This window comes from Anopheles arabiensis, chromosome X, assembly GCF_016920715.1.
Source record: "Anopheles arabiensis isolate DONGOLA chromosome X, AaraD3, whole genome shotgun sequence".
NCBI classification, from domain to species: Eukaryota; Metazoa; Arthropoda; class Insecta; order Diptera; family Culicidae; genus Anopheles; species Anopheles arabiensis.
The window spans coordinates 14,553,072-14,576,328 of NC_053519.1; the positions used below are offsets into that span (position 1 = coordinate 14,553,072).

The following is a 23,257-nucleotide window of genomic DNA, read 5'->3' on the forward strand; positions in this document are numbered from 1 at the left end:
GCCAAAAGAAAAGAAGGAAAAGCTCGGAAGCGCAACGGATATTTATGGCCTTTTGGTCTGTGCTGGGGTAATCGGGGGGTTGTGTGTGTGTGTGTGTGTGGCCACCTATGCACTTTCTACGCCGCAACGCGCGCTGTGTGAAAGGAAATGAGGCGCTTTCAGGTGCGGTATGATTGTGGTTCAATTTTATTATCAAGCGCTCTGCTGTGGGTCAGGTCTGCTTTTTTAACTGGCTTTCTCCCTTCAGCTCTGTGTCAGTTGACGGGTTTTATTTTTGTATCTTCTTTGAGGTCAACGTTTCGTCTTAACTTTGAAGGGTTGGAATGAAGAAGCTGTCGGCGTGAATAAAAAAAAAAATGATTCATATGCAATGTGTACTACCATTATTTTATGTATTAAATTGCATTACAGGACCATCAGGTTGTTTGCCGCCTTTAGAGAGATAGAAAGAAAGAGAGAGATAGAGATACAAAAGATAAAATGGTTGTACCCTTTTGTAGGTTCACTTCGAACGCTGCGCACCCTCGATCGCCCAGAAAGGCTCGCTTGTTTGCATTCCATTGCGTTAAATTATGTTTCTGTGTGTGCCGCTAATTGAAAACACTTTACGGCGGGCGTGTATGCGACACACAGCCACACAAGCGTAATAGATGATTTATTTGGGGAAGCACTGGCAAACAGACACAGGACCGAGGCGGTGGTGCGCACACTACGAAACGGGCGAACTGGGAATCGGTCCAAACGACCGTTAACACAGTTGTGCCCGGAAGATCGGGCGTCTCGGGATCTTCTACAGCGGGAACACAACGATGGGGCGTGGAATGGGAAGCGTTTTCCAATTGGGTTCACCCCTATTATTCGTACCATACCATGCTGGGAAGGCACGGTTTTAATGGACAGTAAACCGACAAATTAGTAGCAGTAGGGCGGGGTGCGCGCACGGGTCAGCCTTTGAGGGGGTGGAGAGGGTTCTGCATTTAACAAATTTACGTTTATATTGCCGTCGTTCGGGCTACAATTTAGTCGTACGCGTTAGAGTTGCAAAGGTTGTAACTTACGAGGATAGCGTTAAAGTTAATGGAAGAACTGTAGATGATTTGATTTCACACGAGCAACGAGCAAATTACGTTATATGAAGCGTTTTCAACGAATAATTATTAGTTATTAGTTATTAGCATCTGCTAAGAGTTTTAGTATTTATGACAAAATGGGTTTTAGTTGCTCAATAAAACATTGGTAATGAGCTAAATTATTTTTAACGTGTTTCCAATTGGATACTAAAAATAAAATTAAGCAAAAACATCTCATTTACTACTATTAATGTGGCCCTTCACGATTCTAGTCAGCTTTTTGTATGGAGTTTGACAGTTGGAGTCTGAAACCATGTAAACACTCCATACAAAACCATACATAAAACTAGCCTGCAATTTTCAGTCTAGATTATTCTAGCTTCAAAGCTAGAATTAGATTCGAGTACCTGCTCGAAAAATGGCAAAACAAGGTGGTGTTTACATTTATCCCAGGGTGCATTAAAGACATCTGGTGATGGAATCCAGAATCGAAGTGTATTTAGTCCAGGTTGTCTCATAGCATGTTTTTAATAACCAAATTTGAATATCACTTTTTGACAGGATGGGTGAAAAGTTTTGCTCAAACAAGCATTCTGGAGGCTGGACGAATACTCAAAATACTCTTACAATCTTTATTCAGAAGCAGAAGCGATAAAAATCAGCCTTCTAAATTCATACACCTTGGAATAAGCTCGAAAACTGCTATACAATGCAAACAGCTGACATGCTGAAATTTCAGCCAACGAACTTAAAACGGAAAGTGCCCCAATGCTAGAACTACCAAGCGTTTATGACAAAATGGCTGTTGTGAAATGTTTTATTAAGCTTGTCGTTGCCATAAATAAACATTTAAATGAGCTAAATTATTTGAACATAAGACGGTTATTGAATAGTTATGATAAATCACAACTTTTACTTAATTGCTAGTTCATCAATTTAAAGCATTTCCAGCCAAAATGGTTGGCGCCGATAGGTCTAGTGTTTACTAGTGTTGGGTTTCATGACTCTTTCGATGGGATTCATTCATATGAATCTTCAGTGATGAGTGATTCGAATCTCGAATCGACTCTTCAAAGATTCATGAATCTCCAAGGATTTGTGAATCTCGAAAGTTATATGAATCTTCAAAGATCCATGAGCCTAAAAGATTAATAAATCCATTATATTCATATATCTCCAGGGATTCATGAATCTATAGAGATGTATAATTTGCAAAATAGCTAATTCGCGCGATCTCACCAAACAACATCCCCAACATCTTAAACAACATCTTAAAAACGTTCTTTAAGCCGCGCATGGACCGTCTCCCCGTAGCAAAACAAACTATCTGGCTGCGTGGACTTGCCAAGAAGTCCCGAAAACCTGTTGTTGTTGTTGTTGGAATAGTTTATAGAGGCTTTGGCTCCAACGGAGTTCTTTCGCCTCTTCAACCGAAAACCTGTATAGGCTGGCATGACCATGTAGGTTGTTGCTTCAAAACGAAGAATAATGAGAAGCTCAAGCTCTATGATTTTTTGGAGATGTATGAATCTCTTGGGATTCATGAATCCCTAGAGATATGAATCTTTTGAGATTCATCAATCTTTGGTGATCCAAGAATATTTGGAGATTCGAGAATCTTTGAGATTCGTGAATCTTTGCAACCGGGACTCAGATTCATTGAAACATTTCAAAGATTCAGTCTGACCCAGCGCTCTAGCAGCAATCGAACAAATCGCTACCAACAAATCGAACATGTCAAATCCCATACAATTTTCATGTTCGATGTCGTGTTCGATTGCTGTTAGAGCGCCGGGTGATTCATGAATCTGAATCAGATTTATCCAACACTAGTGTTTACGAGTGGAATTTTCTCGTTTGTGATTTATGTGAGTTATCACTAACGATTATTTCAGAAATGATGAAGGATTATGAATGCCTAATGAGGTTTAAGATGTGTACAAACTCATGAGCAAACAAGAAATACAATAAATTTAATTTAATTTAGATGACAGAAGAATTTTTAGTGCCCTACGAGCACTCAGTTGAAGCAGACAGGCAATGAACGTTACATTTTAAACTATGTTGGTCGAATTTATCTTTCCTTTGTCTCTACATACTCCCCTTTAACGTATAGTAAAGCCAACAAATGAACAATTTGATATAACATTGTTTATAACCTGATCGTCGACACTCATTGCACTTGCGGGCACTCTGAGCAGCAGCTGCCGCTTCGTCACTAATCACAGAACCATCGCTGCTCTCTCGCACTCACTTTACGCCACTGTCGAAACATGTGTTGAGTTTATTTAATTTTCGTTAACGACATTCCAGAGACAACAAGCGCAACATACCAGTAACAGTAAAAAAAAAAAAACAAAACAAAAAAACACTCCCATCCATTCATTTTGATTGCTAGCGGGCGCCACATCGCCCATTTCGAAACTTGAAATAAAAAAAGTCCAGTTGAACTTACACTTCACGCCGTTGCACTTGTTTGCCCATTTTTCGGGTGTACGCATTCCACACCTCTACAGCCCCTTCCTCCCTCCCCGGTTCCTATTTGGAGGCGCGTCACTTTCTCTTCCGCGCGCCGTTCCGGAAGTAAGTTAGCGCGTAGAGAAAGAAAAACATGAACAAAAAAAAAACCCGGCTGCATGCGAGGGTTTTGGAGCGGTTTTTGGGGCAGCCTCTGACGATTGGTCAGGCCAACAATCGGACACACATTCGAACCTGCTGCTGCAGTGTGCGTTTTTGAAGAGGGCCGCTCCGGCGGGCTGGTTTTGTTGCTTCGGTTCGGTGCCTGTTATTTCCTACCCGATGCTCCTCGTTAACGATTTGGAGGGAAAACAGCGTCTCATTCTTGCTGTTGCGGGGTTTTGTTCGCTGCACAAACGCAACCATCATCGCATCTCCGTGCCACGGAGGGAGAGGAGCCGCAGATGATGTTATGGTTTATTTTTAAAACATAAATTTTCATGTAGCATGTTTTTTGTTTTGTTTTTTGGTTTTGGTTTGTACCCGTACCAGCAGGGCAAAAGCTGATGAGTTGAGAGAAAATGCACACACACGCACACGGTTCAGCTAATGCTGTGTCAGTGTTGTGTGGTGGTGGTGGTGGTGTGTCGCCCGCCGGTACGCGATGTGATTATGAAACGAGTGAAATCGAGACAGTGTTAGCAATGGTTCGTTACTCCATTTCCTATTCCGCACCATCCCGAACGGCGAAAGGGCCGCCTTTGCCGGGAAGGAGGAGGGAGCAGGGAGGTTGCCCCGTTTCTTTCTCCATTCGTGTTTTTTTGTTGTAAAGTGGTATTGTTGAAGCTGCACTGATGGGAAAATAAATAAATAAGTAAATTGTTGACGCGCCTGTATGCGCGCCTGCATCAATAATTTGTGGACGCTCAACTTGCCCTCTATGGCTCGGCTCTGCTGGAGCGTCATGTGGGTTTGCTCTTCCGAAATCACTTCCTCTTTGCTTGTTGCTTCCCTGTCGCCGGGGATTGATGGGAGATTTGGGAGCCTTTGAAGCATAACACCCGAATGGGTGAAGTGTACAATAGCAAAACGGGAACGCGCGCACTCTGTGTGTGTACTTCGTTCGTTACGAGCTGCCCTTTCTTTATAACCCATTGACCAAAGCCCGTGCCCGTTCGGGCTGCACAGTTTCCAATCTGTATCTGCATATAGAGTATGCTTGTGTGGTTGGTTTTCGATGTGTGTGCAGGTTGTTTGCATCTTTTTGCAGCTTGTTATTTCATTGGTTGATTGAGCTCTTTCACTTGCCCTGCCACTCTGCAACTGTTGCTAGACGTTTGCTATATTCTCTCTCTCTCTCTCTCTCTCTCTCTCTCTCTCTCTCTCTCTCTCTCTCTTTCTCTCTCTGCGCCTCCCACTCGACACTTGTTCACTGTCACTAATTATTTCCCACATTTCCTACAGGCACACTTTTGCTTGCAAGCATTCACTCGCCGTCGGCGCAAGTGTTGACGTTTTTCACTTTTCACACTGGGCACAAAGCGCTCATTTTCACCCGGGCATGTTCAGGCCCCCACTCCTAGGCCGTCTCAAACGCCTCGCGCTCCATCCCGGCGACTGAGCACGTGGTTAATTGGAATCCCTGGAAGTAAGTTTCTCTCCGCCGGGTCGCTTCTGGAGACCCGAATGGGGAGGGAGAATCACTTTTAATTTCGTTTTGTGAAGATTTGGTTTCCTGCTCTTCTTGTACTGGCAGCAAAAACCCTTCTCCGCTCCCCCCATTGCAAGAAGGGGGCAGTTATTAGTGGAGTGTGGGGATTGGGGAAGGGCAAAGAGAAAAGAGAGGGAGTGTGCAAGCAAAGGTGCATAATGTCAGTAATTGGCAAGTGGCAAAAAGGCTTCACTTTGCGCCTTGCGGCTTAGAGCCGCTGCTCGAAACGCTTCACTAAAGACCTCCGCAACCCCCCCTGCTCCCGCGTGGTTGCTGATGAGTTCGATCGTTTCGAGATCCGTCCTAGAAGAAGGAGCGGTAGAGGAAGACAAAAAAAAACGGGTGCTACTGGAAAAAAGGGTGGAAATAAATGAAAGATTGCGGAGAAAATATGCCGCTTCCCCCGAATGCAGAGGCGCGAGGGTGAGAAAAAAACACGGACGGCGGGGCGGAGTGAAGAAAAAAAAGCGATTTTGTTGGCGGTGGCTTACCGGGGGGAGATTATTATGCTGCATGCGGTAATGAGCTTGCAGATTTGTGTGTGCCCGCCTTCGTAGCTGCTTTCTCGTCGCGGGCGCGCTCACACATATAGATTGCAATCGCCAACCCGGGGGGGCGCACCAACCGGCAATTTGCACCTTCGCACACTTCCGGCCAGAGGCTGATGGAGGTTACCTTCCTACTTTTCCTTTCGGTGCGGGCGGTGTGCGGGCACCACTCACTTTAATTTCTATTTGCGCACTAGGTAAAGGCAAGCAGAGGGAACCCCCCCCCTCGACACTGGGTAACACCGGTACGGCCAAGCGTCACTCAAGATCAGGCATAAATGATATCTTAGCGGGACGGGTGCGAAGCGGCAACACCTACGCATTACTTGCATACTTAAACAACGGCCGTGAAGGAAGTGCGAACGGAGCGCGACGAGGTTGATAACTAGCGGGAGGAGGAGTCGAAGCAACGTCGTCGTCGTACGGGTACAGGAAAATTGCCCGGTTGCGAGCGAGGGAAAACATTTTCATGGTTAAAGTAATAATTAGAAAAATGTAAATAAACTGTATCGATTAGCGATCGGCAGATAGGTATCGATTTTTAATCGCTGCCTTCCGGTACTGTCCTGCTGGTGTAAGTGAAAGGTTGAATGTACGCACTGAGGCGGCTTTGCATCGGCAAGGGTTCTAATCGCGCTGGAAATCAGAACTTTTTCAACTTCGGAAACCGTTTATTTCTGGATTGTTGGTTCATTCTGCTGCCCCAGTTTTAAAGAGCAGTGTTGTTTTCGCATTTACATAAAAAAGAAGCATCAATCAACTGACGATCTCGAAACAAAAAGTGCTGAAAGAGGCTACTACTAAATCCACTAAGGGGATATATTGACAGCAAATGTTTGTGTCAAAATGCTTCATAATGTTAAATATTCATTCCAGAGAAGGTTTATATTCGACTTGATCTCTTCGCAAGCCAAACTGGAAAACAAACTGTGGGGATAAACTCGGAATGTTTGTTTATAAAGGCAAACCCATATACGTTGTAGAATCATTCGAAAGAGTTTATTAGATTTGATCGCTTCGCAACCCTAAAGCAGCTCCATCCTTCACCCCAGCGTACTATAATTAAAAAAAAACAATACACGGCATATGGTTCCGGCTGGCAAAATTCTAAGCAAACCCGACACACACACACCCATAGTGCCGACGCTACTCATGCAATCTTCCGGCAAACCGAAACGGCCGCTAATGTTTATTTCATACATGCCGGGGTTGGGCCGGGGTTTCGTGTTAAAAACAACTTTTGCTCAAACGCCGCCGCGTTGTCATTCCAACTTCTGTGTGTGTGCGTGATTGTTACTGGAAAGATTCTCGTGTGCATGATTCAATCATGCTTTCCCCCACCGAACCTTGGCGGAACGGCATAGGCAAAGACAACAACCGTACACTTTTCGCGCAACAAATAGAAGGGTTGACGAACTGCAATTATATATGCTTGACCTGCAGAATGTGTTATAGCGCAATGGGGGGAGGCCAGCACACCCCATGTTTGTTTCCCATTTCATTGCTCACACACACACACACAGAGAGACACGAGTTCTTTTACAACAGAAGCGATTGAAACCCCCAACATCAAGGGGGAGAAAAATAGGTTTACGGTTGTCGTTGTGTGGTGTGCGAGGGGTTCAAGAATCGTCCATCGGAATGCATAAATAAAAGAGAGATGCGCTTATGCTTTTGATGCGCACGCGATGGGTGGGCCCAACAACAACGGCTTTGCAATGCATTCTTATGATGAAATGTGCATCATGTTTAGGTTTTAGGGTGCAATTGCAATTAAATGCTATTTTGAGAGTGTAACGTCTAAGCAGTGGACCTACAGGGAAGAAGTTCTGACTCCCATGAAGAATTCGGGGTGTTACGACTCACAATAGTTTTTGAAGTTAAATCAAACTGAAGAAATTCATCCGATCAACATAGAGAAACATACCAATACATGCGATGTGAGCGCTGTAGGAAACGAACGGAGGAACGGTGACTCCACAAAGATCGAAGGGGCACATACATACTAGTGATGGGAAAAAGGAAGATTTCGTCGGATTCCGGCTGGCTCCGAAGTTTTCTGGAATCCTTTCCGGATAGTAGGTCTGGAATCAGTTTCCTGAATCGATTCCGGAATCGGCCCGGAATTGGTACCGGAATTGGTACCGGAATTGGTACCGGAATTGGTACCGGAATTGGCTCCGGAATCAGTTCCGGAATCGGCTCCAGAATTGGTTCCGGAATCGGCTCCGGAATTGGTTCCGGAATCGGCTCCAGAAATAGTTCCTGAATCGGCTTCGAAATTGGTTCCGGAATCGGCTCCGGAATTGGTTCCGGAATCGGCTCCGGAATTGGTTCCGGAATCGGCTCCGGAATTGGTTCCGGAATCGGAATTGGCTCCGGAATTGGAATCGGTTCCGGAATTGGCTCCGGAATCAAAATCGGCTTCGAAACGGAGCCGGTGTCGGCATCTTCATAGGAATATAGGCGTTTGGGTCGAATGATGCTACGTGTTGATAGCGACAAAGAATCAAAATTTACTTGTAAATGATCTATTCACATGGAGATTCCCGGACTTATTTTACTTCCCTCGCTTCTTATTTCTATTCAAAAACTAACTCTTCTTCCGGAGCTAATTTCATTTATGGAGTCAAGCCTGATTCCGTTACCGGAGCAAATTGCGTTTCAGAGGTCGATTCCGATTCCGGAGACGATTCTGATTCCGGAGGCGATTCCGATCCTGGAATCGATTCCGGAGCCGATCTTCGAAACGATTCCGGACTCAACTCTAGAATCGGCACCGGATCCAACTCTGGAATCGGCTCTGGAATCGTCCCTGGAATCGGAATCGATTCCAGCATTGGAATTGGCTGTGGAATTGATTCCGAACAAGGAATCGGAATCGGGTAGGTTCGATTCCGAGCTCTTACCACTAGTACATAACACTATCTTACTAAACCTGATGCCATTCAATTTTCGTCGCTTAAGAAACTCCAGCCAGCGTATTGGAATGTAAATCGGGGCAAAATGCGCTCCCTTTATTTAGGCATTACTTCACTGGAAGGATAAACTCCAACACTCAAAATGTATTCATTCGAGTGATTTTTGTGTCCATGATTTGTCCACACAATAACGCTAACGAACACCACTTCAAAAGATCTAATTGCGTTGATTAAAACGCATAAAAAGTGTCTTCATTTTAAAAATAGCGTAAGGGGTCTCCTGAACAGCTTGCCCATTATCTAAGCGCTGCGGTTGTGACCCATAGTGTGTACATCACCTGTTGCAGTTTTAATTTTTTATATTATAGCGTTATTTCGAGGTTTTGAGGTAATTTTAATCAATAGAATAAAAGTAGAGACGTAAAACCCCTAACTCCTAACTTCTTCAGATGTTATTTCTGTTCAAAACGCACTACGTTGTATGATTTGGTTTCTTCTTCCGTCGTTGCTAGATCTGAACGCTAAATGCACGTTTGCAAACATATGCTGCATGTTTGGTCGCTCTTTTGCCTTCACCGTTGAACTTTACCGCACACCGGTGTTGTTGTCACCCTGCACAGTAGGTGACGTCCCGCAGTGTGAATGGTGGAAAATGGCTCTCCACCAGGAAGGAAGGCTGGTGATATATTTGTTTTGCGAGCTGGCTGCGCGATTGAGTGCTGAAACCCTTCCGGCAAACGTGTATAACAGAGGGAGAGAGAGAGAGAGACAGCGAAGACCGAAGGATGAGCCCGACCCCCGAGTGTGTGGTGTCCCTCGTGCCAGAGCGCCATTACGGTGGGGCGCCACCAGGTTCGCGTGCTCACGCGCCCGTTTCGGAATGTTTGTCAGTGCCACGTGCCACGGGTTCATTATTTAAGTGGCCAGTTATGTTGCGTTTGTGTATCTGTGGTTGTGTGTGTGTGTTTTAAGGTGAAGTTAAGGTGACATCATGCACGGTGTGGTGGATCAGTTTTAATACCTATTGCTGAGTGTATGATGCTAAGCTGCTTTTGCACTAAAATTAAACAGGTTTTGGATGATTTGAAAAAAAAAGAAACAAAACAACGTTTGGGAAGCACAAAACAACAAAGCCTCTCTCTAAACCCGTTCATTTCGGTGCTCTTTATTTTGCTTTCTTTCTTCTATCTCCAATTTTACTTCCCTGGTGCAGCAACAAAGCTTTCCCGTGATTCCTCACGCTCTGAAGGGGGAGAAAAAAAATTGGGATATAAAGTGCAAATTGATAACGGCTAAAAGTGAACCGATCTCCGCTCTCCCGGCCAAAGCGAAGGAGCGACGAGAGGAAGAGCAAAGAGCTAGAAATCCCCCCCTCATCACTAACTTTTCTGTAACGGTATTCCGGTAGGTCCGAAAGGTTTTCCCGTTTTTTCGCCGCTGATGAGAGCGCGGCCCCGTCTTCCTTTGCATTTTTCTAACAAACGCTCAGCCTTGCCCCGCACCACCAGGTGACCGCGCTTGTACCTTACTGTTTTTCGGCACTGAGTGATTGATGTGTGTGTGTGAGCTGTACCGGCGTGCGGGCACAGTAAAGCATAAATGAATTAAAAACACTAGTGTTGGGTTTCCTGAATCTTTCGTTGCATATGATGCATATGAATCTTCAGTGACGAGTGTTTCGAATTTTGGGCCGAATTTTCAAAGATTTGTGAATCTTTAAATATTCATAAATCTCGAAAGTTTCATGAATCTTCAAAGATTCTTAAATCTATAAGTTTCCTAAATCCATTAAAATTCATATATCTCTTGGGATGCATGAATCTTTAGAGATGTATGATCTCCAAAGTATTGAATTTGCCAGTTGTCGGTTCAATTGCGTGGTACGTTCCAAGAAGTCTCAAAAGCCTGTATAGGTTGGTATAACCACGTAGGTTGTTACGCCAAAAAGAAGGATAATAAAAAGCTCAAGGTTTATGAATTTTAGAGATTTATGAATCCTTAGAGTTTCATGAATCCATAAAGATTCGTTAATGTTTCTAGATATAAGAATCTTTTGAGATTCATGAATCTTTTGAGATTAATGAATATTTAGAGATTCATGAATCCTTCGATATTCATGAATCTTTCCAATCATTCCAAAGATTCATTCAGATTCATGAATCTGAATCAGATTTACCCAACACTAAAAAACACACTCATCTCACCTTCCTCCCAGTAATAATGACTTTCACGCACACACATCTTATATAGATATTGTGTGTTGTGCTTATCTAATATTGAAGAGGTATTGTAGTGCTTACTGTGCACAGGTCCAATTCCCTACTGGTGGCATGTTTTTAAGGTTCTTCTATGCTGCTATGGTGCTTGTTGTTGCATTTGTATTTTTATATATTTTTTTAATTCAACACATTTGATTCATGTTCGCTAACATTGAATGCACTCATTAGGACGGATAATTAAAAGGACGAATAGAGACTCATTTATCGTGAGATATCATTTTAAAAGCAGCTTAAGTGCTTGTTTATACATTTTACTTTGCGTTTGCGGCAACCGAGTGTCTCTTCATTTTACCCCCATCTCTCTATGATTTATTCACCCATTCTATATCGAATGGTTATGCATAAGTCCGTATATGTCGGCAGGACATCGCGTAAATGCAGAACGCTTCTCACGCGCCGTCGAACAGTGCCAAAAATTCAAGTCTCATTGCAACAGTGCAGTTTAATAAAGATAAAATAAACGAAGATGCAGTGATGTCGCAAAAACAAAAATGAATAAATATACCAAAACCATTGTGCAAATGCAACAATTTTCGCAAAATAAAAAACCCCACATCGTCTCCATTGCACTGCGTGTCTCGCTCATGTCCAAAAGAATACCTTTCGAAGACAAAGGAGCGCACTGCCCTTCTCCCCCACTCCCTATGCCATTAACAATCGATTTGCAACCACCTTCTTCGCATCACACCCCACTGGTAGGCCTTTTCCCACAGTCTTTCATTTATCTTCGCCCAAGAACGCCAAGAACTGGTGAGACCGTTTAGCGCTCCGCGCGTCGCAAAGAATCACACGAGCAAGTCCCACGGCACGGCCGTTTAGGCCGCCCGGTTCCGAAGGTGACCCGAAGGTCAAACCGTAGTGGTGTACCCTGCGCAACCACACCGCCGCGCGCAAGTACGGTTTTGCGGTGGAATATGACACGTAATACGCAAATTGTACCATAAACAGATAAATTGTTCGACTCGAGAAGAGCCAGTTGTGGGCAACGGGGGAGGGAGTTGGGTGTGTCATCGTCGTCGTTCGGGCAACGTTCTGACTGGAGATTAGATTGTTTATTTCAATACCGGGTGTTGAGGGTGTTAAAAGTGGAGAGGAAGGAGAACGGGGGAGGCAGAAGTTAAACGTAACAAAAAGCCGGGGGATAAATGTGTTCGCTCACGAGTCTAAAACTTTCCTTCGCTTCGTTTGAGCTGTCTTTCGGAATCGCGTGGTAAGTTTTGCGTGTGTGTGTTTGCTTCCGAAAACCCCCTACAAGCCTGGAGAGACATCAGGGGGAGTTGGGGGGAGTAAATAAAGGGAGAAAAAAAACGAATGCAATGAATGTTGCTGCGCGGAAAAGTGACAGCTTAAGAACGTCAACCCATCCTGCGAAAAAAGGGAATGAGAAGAGAGAGCGAGCGAGAGAGAGAGACAGGGAAAGGGGGATGTTTTATTCTAAGGGTTTGGATTGTTGGTGCTATTAACCCACGAACGGGCGATTGCGATCCTTTGCGACGTTTGCTTTGGTTACCAGCAACAGTAGTAGTAGCAGCAGCAGCACGATGTGTATCTATGATCAACAACCTGAGTGTGCCTCGTGTGTTTCCTTCCTCAGGTTGGTGTGGGGTAGAGTGATTTATACTGCACCTTGTTTACCCCCACCGCCTCCCCAGTCCGTCCAATACCCTGGTGCGCTAAATTTATGAACTTTTCCAAACAACCCGACTGGGAAGAGGGAATAGGCTAATAGCGAAGCGTGGCGTTAGTAGTAGCGTGCTGGGAAATCGATCAAACAGCAACTTCTCTTGGCGTTAGGACAACAATGGTAATTGATGCTGCTGCATTCTGGGGCGGGTGGTACGGAAGGAGTAGAACGTGTGCTTCTAGAATTTGTGGAACTGTTTGGCGATGCTCGAAAGCTTGCTGGAAGCGCTGATTACGCCGAGAGCGAGGGTCGTTTGATGTCTGAAGTCTTGACCCCGATGTAGAAGTGGATGGACCTACTCGTGATTGCTTGATGTGATGAGCTCTGGGGCTGAGTCTTGTCCTCCGTTGAGATCTCGTCCAATGTCAGCAATGCTGGATGTTGGATGTTTTTTGGAAGATGTTCATATTGGAGCTTCAAGAAGAACCTCCTGTATCGCAAGAAGTACTAGCTGTCGCTGCATGCCAACAGATGAACTTCCTATTTTGATGCATCTCACCAAACTCTGGAATACTTAGTTGTGGTTTGGTAGAACTCTAGATTCTTCAAAGTAGTGGAACTCATATTTCCATATCATTCATCCAATTCCCTAGCCGGAACGTTACTGGTTTGCTGTCTCGCGATTCCAGAGTATTGCGCGGATGATTCACTATGGTGCCTTAGAACTTCCTCTTGTCAAATTGGACGCGTCTGACGCCAATGCCCCAGTTGTGCGTCCTTCAATGTGCTCCACGAGTGTGGCTCACGTTTCTCAACCCGGACTGTGAATGCGATCGTTCATCCCATTTTCGCATGCACATATTTGTACATATACGCGCGTATGCGAACACGTTTGCCCGTATCGAATACACACATGCGCTTCCGCACGTGACGTGGCGCGTAAGTGAACGTGTTTGTTTTTCTCCTCTTCAACCTCGACTACCCCCTTTCCCTATGTGTTGTCGATTCCATCCTCAGCGCATGTAATGGTCGTTCACATTTTTAAGTGAAATTATTCACTGTATTGTCGTGTCCGCAGCCCTCGGCCCCCTTGTTCCACGCGCACTGAAGATATTTATTTTTCAGCCAAGAACTAACACGCCTCCCAGCGTGTTGGTGCGATCGATTTTCTTGCTCCTTCCGCTCCTTGGGTGGTAGTGTAGTGCACGAAAGGAAGTCGTAAAAAAGACAGGCTTGGTTGTTTGTGTGTGTGTGTAAAGCAACCGAAACATGAAGGTGAAAAGGATGATCTATCTTTGCCTATTTGGAGCTCCACAGCTCCTCCAGAAAAGACACAACGGTTGGTTGTCTCCCGTTCGTCGTGCTGGGACAGACGAGTTTGATCGATAATAGCACGCGGAACACGCAGTTTGCTGGGAGGTGAAACTCTAGACGACACAGAAGCACACGGCGTGCTGTTTTTTTAGGTTTCCTTTAATGCTTACCTGGTGGGGCCTGTAGGAGGACCAATTTCTTGGTCTGGTATTAGGTTTTTTTGTTTTTGCCATTCCCCCAGCTCTGGATATTTTGTTATGCCTTCCGTGGCACAAGGAGCTAAGTAGAGTACTCAGGTTTATGTAGTTTGTTTTGAAATTCATGTAAATGCACCCAGTTATCGACTAAAAGTAGACTGGAAGCGAAATTAACAAACTGAAAGAACTGTGACCTAGCTTACGCCTATGAACCTGTTGACTAATTAGCGCACGTCGGAAGATAGCGCATAATGGTGTAATTGTTAACTCGTGGTGCTCCTACGTTCCAGACTCGGGTTGAAATCTCGTTCGTATCGATGAAGGCAGTCTTTTAAAAATCTTTAATACATAGGCAGTTTTAGTTCTGGATATATCGTTTAACACATTCCATTCGGTAGCAAGCCAATTTTGTCATGGTGTTGGTGTGTGTCACCAAATCTCTGCTTGATGTTGGAACTAACCCAAGCCCGCGCAGCAGCAGCAGCAAGCTCACTCCTCCTACTTCCCGAGAGAGTGAATGTTGTTGAACTTGAACTTCCGAGGACATCGACGGGTACGAACGCGCGCGCACGCGAAAGCTGAGCATAATTTGATGCCGTTTTTTTTTATTGTTGTTGTGTTTCCTACTTGCCAGTCATCCAGCAGAGGGAAGAGATCCGGCGGTGTGAAGCAGGTGGATGCTGTACGATCGAAATGTTGGTCAAGAGCAATAAAAAACCTGTTTCCGAATGACAGTACAGATCTCGGGAAGACACGGGTTGCGAGCGCGCGCGGAACTCCGGTCCTCCTCCCGTTTTCGATCGATCGTGTTTCGCTCGAGTCACCAACGAGCCGCACAGACAAACACACACACACACACAAACTTATTTGCCGCCGGGCGATCGTCTATCAAAAATTCGCATCGACGCGACAAGCAGCAATTTTCGGGTGTGGGGTGCGTTGTTTTTTATCTTTTCGGGGTTTCGGGAACGGCAGCGGCCCGTCGATCGACACCCGCCCCGCTCGACCGTATGGCTCCGGCGAGAAAACAGAGAGCCGTTTGATTGGTTTGACCCATTTTTGGGGTTGCTTTACACTGTACTCTTTACAGCAACGGCAGCAGAAATGCTGCTCCACTCCGATTGGGGTTTGTTTCTCCATTTTCGCTTTTTGATATTGATTATTGATCCCCAACCCCTCGCCGCCGCCCATCAACGCCTTTTCTCTTACCCCATTTCCTTGACTGCTTTATCTGCCTCGTGTGTGTATGGGATGAATCGAGCTCTGGAGGAAAGGTTGCGGTTAACGTGATAAAACCAGCTCACGAGTTTGTGTGCTCACGGGCAGATGAGAAAGTGTAGGGCGCAAAGAAATTTGAACGGACGGCTCGTCTTCGCGAAGAGGAACTAAGCACGGTGTGCCAGGATGTGATTGTCGGCTGGCTTTGAGAGTGTTATTTTTTATTGCCAGCTGTCAGTTCCAGCTGTCGGAAATGATGGGAAAGGGATTTTGTGTATGTGTGCCATCACTAGTATGGGAAATTTACATGTTTCCCATCGATTTGCAAAATTATTTGATGTAAGTATGGAGAGGCAGATTTGCATATTTGTATATATGTCTATACTAGTTCCAATGGGTCCATTTCCGAGTGCTTTAACATCGAACCAAATGCTCGGAGTTGGCAGAAGTTGACTTCAGATGTTTACATTAGAGTGGCCCAATTTGTCTGAAGAAGTCGCAAAAATTTTGGGAAAAGAAATAGTAGGATGTCTTCAGAGGAACTTCAGGCATCTCCAGGCAACAAGATAAATGCAAATAAATCTAAATTATTTCATGTAAGCATGGAGAGGCAGATTTGCATATTTGTATATATGTCTATGCTAGTTCCAATGAGTCCATTTCTGAGTGCTTTAACATCGAACCAAATGCTCGGAATTGGCAGAAGTTGACTTCAGATGTTTACATTAGAGTGGCCCAATTTGTCTGAAGAAGTCGCAAAAATTTTGGGAAAAGAAATTGTAGGATGTCTTCAGAGGAACTTCTGGTATTTCCAGACAATGAAATAAATCCAAAGTATTCTAAGAATGTAATACATTTCTCAGCTCAAATTAATTAGTAATTAAACGCTAAAGTGACACAGCTTATCAAAACATCTTCAATAAATGTCCTTAACATTGAGCCCGAACGTTGCTGGAATGCTGCTGGGGCATGCAGTATAGTTGATTGCAAAGGTTCAACAACTTCATCCAAACCATCCATCGCACAGCCCATCGACATACGGCTTACAAGAGCAGTATCGCTCCATCCCTTCACCCACTCCACCCGGACAACTCCCCGAACGAGGGCAATGGCCAAGCATCATCATCATCGCTCTGCATGCACGCTTTTCCGTACTATTGTTTCTCCATTCGCCCATGTTCGGCTTTTTCGCGTACGTAGGCCGCGGCGTTGTTTCGCGCTTCATCCTTCGGCCTGTTCTCTGCGCCCGCTTATTGCCCCACCATTCGGCACTGTTGCAATTGCTCGTGTTATGTGTGTGTGTGTGTCTGTTGAAGATGTAGGCCCCTTCTCTCTGTGCATCGTATCGTTTTATTTCGATAAGTATGTTGCGCGTTCGCATCGTTTTGTTGTTGTTGTTGTTGTTGTTGTTTTTTGAGGTCACAACTTTCCTCACCCTACCGCTTTCGTTTGATTTTTCCACGTTCACGACACCAGCATTGATAGGAAGATTGCGAGCATGTGTCGAACAGCTCAACAGAAAAGAGACAGACAGACGTGGGCAGCGAGAGAAAAAAAAAACGAGCTAATGAGCAAAATGCCTAAAACAACCCCAAAAAAAAAAAATCTTACACACGGTGATGATGCCGCAGCGTAGGAAATTTGGGCTCGCTTCTCTCACACATACATAAGTGTGCGAACCGGTTGTGTAGGAATTTTGGTGAAATTACGATAATTTGGCACTCGGCACGGGTTCTATTGAATGTGAGCAGCCGTCGTGGTGCGACTCCCACTTCAAGGGGTGTCAGCGATGGGGTAAAGTGTTGATCCCGCTTAAGCTACAATGCAACACATGCGCACTGCGGCTAAGATTGTGACACATTTATTACTTCATTATAGTCTTAATGCCAATAACTCATTTTGAGAGGAATCGATACAACTCCACGAATCATTATGTGAGGTAAGACAACAATACCGCTCTAAAGGATGAAGGTCCATATGGGAATGGAACTCTTGTGCGACCTATTGCAGATGCATTGTAAAGACTGCCAGGTGTTCCCTATTGATAAGTTTAAGTTTTTCCGTAACATTCCGATCGAATATTCGATTTATTTATTTATTTCGTTTTTATGTCCTTATTGAATTTTTGTGGCTGAAATTTTCCTGTGAGTTACGTTTTATACAGTTTTATTGTTTTCTACACTACTAGACACAACATTTTTGTATTTTAAACATACTTGGAACTTTATAAACGCATCATAAATATAGTTTAAATAAACTTAAATCCAACTTAACAGGGCTCGATCTACAAAAACAGTGGCAGATCTTTTCGTCCGAGAAGAAGTTCCTTCTTCACATGAACGAAAAGCGTTAACGTATTCATTTACCAGTCCATTACTGGCATTTCTGGTAAAGAAGCCGTTTCTCTCAGCTGTTTTATCCCTTACGAGGCCGTTATCTCCGATCGCGCGGGAAGACTTCATTCGATCTATGTTCAACCGCTGTTGAGTTATCCCTTTCCATACATCGCCACTTGCGGGCCTTCCCTTTTTATTTTTGGCATGTGATCAAGAATGTGCCCACTAAGCAGGAGTTCCATCTATGCTTTTTGTTGTTAGAGAGCAAAGAGAAGAAGTCGAAAAAGCAATGAGCGGTAGTGCATTAGATGCAATGAAGACAATTAAATTGTGCAATATCAATCGGCACATAGATACACAAAACCCAGAACGAGTAAATGAGAGAAAGAGATAGAAAGAGAGAAGGAGAGGAAGAGATAAAAAGAGCGGGCGGAAGTAATTGTAACGTTCATTCGAGTCGTTTGATTTCATTACTAGCGACGAGCATCTTGGTTTGCTGTGGCGGCGCCTGCCGTGATGAGGGTATGGGGGTGGACATGGGTGCGACACGGGCACTTATTTATTTTGTTTAGCATTATTTATGGCCGCTCCTAAGAGAGAGAGAGAGAGACGAGACAATACCGACGGTTGGGTGCATTACAACGTTGGCTACGCTTTCCGTACAGTTTCGGTTCGCTCTCACCCGGTCCCGCGTGCGCCAGGGGACTTCCGCTGCATCCGGGTGCACCGGTGGGGAAGGGGGTGAGTGCATTTCCCCCGACGGTGGAGACCCGTGTGCAGAGAATGGATTATACACGCTTTTCCTGTTGCTGCGCGGTTTGGAGAAGGAAATTCGTTTACGAGCCCGATTATGACGTTACGGACACGGCAATACGGCTCAGTGTCGTGTCGTGGCCGTGTTTGTGTGTTTATGCAATTGAGTGTGCTACAGTGATGATGCTATTTCGTGCGCGGGTGCGCGTCGAAAATTGGAAGCTAAAAGCGCGGGTGTTTTCATGCAGATTTGTGTTTTTTTTGTCTTCTAGACGACACTTTTATCAATACAAAAAATAGAAGCATGATTTTAGCTGATGTGTATTAGTGTTGGGAGATTCAGGATAAGGAAGATACGAAGATTCAATCCCTAGAAAGATTCGATCCGATCGGATTCCGTTTGTAGGATTTGAATCCCTAAAAGATTCGATTGAGATTGGGATTCTGATCGGGATTGCGATTGAAATTAGAGGCTGTCCCCGAGATACGCTATTAATGGGGATCGAGACAAACCAAGTATCTCTAACCTCTTATTCCAGCTTCAACTAATCCCCCTATACAACCCCCCCCCCGCTGCAAACTACAAAAAACGCAATACCGCAATTTTGAATGGGATTCAAAGATTCGAATTGAGATTGAGATTCGAAGATTCGAATCCCTTCTGAGATTCATTTTTCCCATCGCTAATGTGTACATTGAACACACTGCACCAAACTATCTCCACGCTATCTGGCTATGTTCACACGGAGCCAGCTTTCCATCCCATCGATCATCGTCGCCAGTAAGTGCATATTAAAGAGCGCGGCCCTCTCGCAGCCAAACTGGCCCGCGAATGTGCATGCTCTAAATTATGGCCATGATGATGGACACTGCACCACCACCACCACCACCACCACCAACCAATGTGCACAATGCCATTGTGCCTGTGGGCCCCGTGTGGCGGTTGTGCTGTTTATTCTAGGGTCACACACACACACACACACACACACACACACACACACACACACTTCCTTGTTGGATAATTTATTTGCTTTGCGCGCCGCGGCCGGGAGAGCTATGTTTTATGCTTGCGTTTTCTCATGTTTCTTACGCTACTCTTTGCTTATTTTTCGCCCTGTGTCTTTCTCCCCTTTAATTCAAGCTATCAATTTGCCGATTTCACTTTGACGCTTGTGGGCATTATTTTCGACTATTTTGTGTGTGTGTGTTCGTTTTCGCTTTTTTGTTGTTGTTAATTTCTTCGGCGGCGCTTTCGTTTGGCGGTTACTGTTGTTGTTGTTGTTGTTGTTATTGTTATGCTCCTAAGCCACTCGACCCGAGACTTTCATTTTAAATCGACATTGACGTTCCCATAACCACCCCCCCCCCCCCCCACCCCTGATCCATCTTTCGGGCACAGGAAATTGACACCAGGCACCACCCCACATTTGCATGCTCCCCTGGGGAGGGAGGGGATGATTTTGGCCGGCTCGAAATTTCGCGTGCGACGCTCGTTTACAGCCGCCATCATCTCGACCTTGCCCCCCGCTCCCCCCCTCATCCCTTCCCCGAACAACATTCTCATTAACACGCAGGAAAAATTAACACGCCGCCGCGGTTTTGCAATTTTTTTTGTATTTTTTTGCAAACGAAGCTCGATGCGCAGAGGTTTTGGATAAAAGAGGGTTGGTAGGGGGTGGGGGAGGTTGGAAAACCACTATCAAAAGGAAAATCAAGCGAAAATGCGCTGCCTTGCCTATGCTCATTTCCTTTGAGAGTTACACGTGGTCGCCCGCCAACAATCCGCACTTATCGGTGGCTTTCCATCAAGATGCAGGCCGGCGGCGGCAGCGGCGGCGGCTCTTTCTCTTCTCGGTTTCGCTGCCAACAGGGCCGGAGTTTTTTTTCCGGGCTCTTAAGCTTAAGTTCGGTATGTTGTTGCGAAGGAAAAGAAAGAAAGAAAAACATACACACACACACACACACACACACACACACACACACACACACACACACACACACACACACACACACACACACACACACACACACACACACACACACACACACACACACACACACACACACACACACACACACACACACACACACACACACACACACACACACACACACACACACACACACACACACACACACACACACACACACACACACACACACACACACACACACACACACACACAGACAGAGGAATCGAACAACAAACCAAAAGCAGCGCACTAACCAACCAGTCGAACGAGGTCAGTGCCATCGCCGCGAGAGTGTGCGGTTTTTCGGTTGCTCGGTTTCACTCGGGGTTTTCCCGCCCCGTTACATACACGCGCGCGCTGCTACACCACCCAGTACACACCACCGCCCAAGCGGCAGTAGAGCGTCCATTGAACAGCGAGAGTTTGCAGCAGTTGTTGTGTTCATACAAAGTATGCAAAGCCCGCCGAAAACAGAAACAACGTCCCCCTACACCGGCCTGTTGCAGTTACACTTACGCGCGCTGTCAATGGAAAGCTTGCAAATGACAAAATTGTGGCTAATATGCAGTTGAGCTGTTTTTATATGCATCCGTAATAAAACCTTTTTTTTTTACATTTAAGTGTGTTAGTAATGTTTGCCTGTATCTACTGCCATAAAACACACACACTAAATGAAGGTGAAAGCAATGCTGTTTAGTGAGCAACAGCAAGCTCAATCTAACGTTGCAAAACAAACCCCCTTTTCGGGACCGTTTTTCCCCGAGCGACTTCAGTGCATGCTGTGCCGCCTGCAGGCGACGAACCACCGCCATTGCATCATGTTGCATGTTTTGTTTTTGTTTTAAACGCTTCGCTGTTTTTTTTGCCATTCTTCTCGCTGACCCTGGCTGGGTGGTGCTGAGTTTTGCTGATGTAAAGCTTCTGCTAAGGGGTGGGAGGGAGGGGGGGGGAGAAGAAGAGGGCCTTTTACCGGTATCCCACACGTGGTAACCCTTTGCGGCACAGTTGTTTGGCTCTCTTTGCATCCTTGAACGCACCGAGGGAAAGAAGAGAACAAATGAGCAAAATGAGCAAAAGCCTAAATGGGAATTTAAAAACAAAACAAAAACCAAGTACCCCTCGCACAGAACGATCGAACCGTTTCGCAACATTCAAGGACGTCATTGGGGGATGACTCTTTTGGGGGTTGAAGAGTGGTTTATGTTGGGACCTTTTTTGAACTGAATTAAAGTGGAAGCTATTTGCACAGAGAAAAGCACATTTTATTCTTGGAGCATTCAGAAACGGATAAAGCCTTAACAAGCTCAACAGTAACTACGTTATGTGTAACTAGTTGAAGTGTTACTCCAATGTTTATTATTATTTCCACATTTTTTGGAATATCTAAAGACCCTGGCTGTGGCAGAAAATGAGGGATAGACTTTGTTTTACAGGACAACAAATTATTATTGCTAGCTTGTGTAAATACAGGGTTTTCCAGGAGATCTCATAGCTGTGGGACACTGTCTTGACTATTTCTTACAAGAAATGAACTTATTGTAACGGGAATTGTTCTGTCTAGCATCCTTGTTGGACAAATCCAGCAAGAATTTCCAACGACCTGTCCAAAAAGGGTGCCATAGATTCCAATTTCCAACATATGAAGTTCACTTCTAATCAGAATGAGTCTAGGAAGTGTCCCACAAGTATGAGTTCCCATGGAAAACCCTGTATATGACCCCGCGCGCCAAAATGCTACTGGAAATAGTAGCACGGGCCGCAGCCTAGTATTTTATGATATTATATGATACAAAAATCAGATCTTTAGTAGTTCCTTCCATTTCATTTTGGAATAACAATAACATTGCACTAGTTAAAACTTTAATGTAAAGTGAAGTAACAAATATATCAGATTGTTTTCAATTAGCCACAGACTTCTGATATTTCATACATTTTCAAAGCAAACTAACAAGATAAGTACGCAAAGTTAATGACAAAAACTGGTCATGACTCATGACTAACTACGTTAGTTTATGCAATACAGAATAGTAAATATTATCTAGATATTGGTGTCATTTTGATTATCAATATTTTTGAGCTAGTTTTAATTGTGAACAGCATTTACGCACGTTAAAAACAGTGAATTCTTACATTTGATGCTGCCCAAGCTCCATAAATTACTACAGATCGGTTCGTCCAGTCCAGTCCAGACCTGGACAAATCTTCATTTGACAGTCGGGGAGTTCAAGGTGTTAAACAAGTCCTTCGTAACCGTGACTCCCGTATTGCCAATATACATAGAAATCCTTATTCATTATGGCCATCAAAAACAGCGTCAAAGGCCACATGTTCTTTTTTTCTAATCACATAGATCTTGGTAGGATGCCTCATGGAAAGCTTGTGATCGTTTGTAACAGCCTACCAAAAGTAATACGTGTTTGTGCTGACATCTGATTTCATCTTTTTTCAAAACGTTTTGCAGAAGTAAAATGTTCTACGCTGCATTGATACCTAAAAAGGACTTCGACCTTTCCCAAAACAGAATGCTACAAAATTTAAGAGCTTGCGTTTGAAATTTGCTGTTGGTTGAGTGATTTTGTTATTTTTTCCAAGTCTTTTTCTTATAGAAATTCCTTTTTTCCACCAAGTACCTTGAGTTTTACTTTGCTTAAAAATAAAAAAATAACCACATACAGATGGGTAAGATACTTCCGGACATTCCGGGGTTTTATACATTAGCATGAGATTGGGCCACTAGTTTGACATCTCTGGTATAAGAATTGCGTCAAAATGTAGTGGTTTTTACTATTTGAAACACTTTAAAAAAAAACATACAGGGTTTTCCAAGTCACTTTCGAATGTAAACATTGTTATTCA

The 23,257-nt window shown here is 44.5% G+C and overlaps 1 protein-coding gene across 7 annotated transcripts in view; it reads left to right on the forward strand.

Annotated features, from left to right (window-relative positions):
• LOC120905441 (serine-rich adhesin for platelets) overlaps positions 1-23,257 on the forward strand; it is a 97,321-nt gene that overhangs the window by 41,146 nt on the left and 32,918 nt on the right. The gene's annotated exons all lie outside the window — the stretch shown is intronic.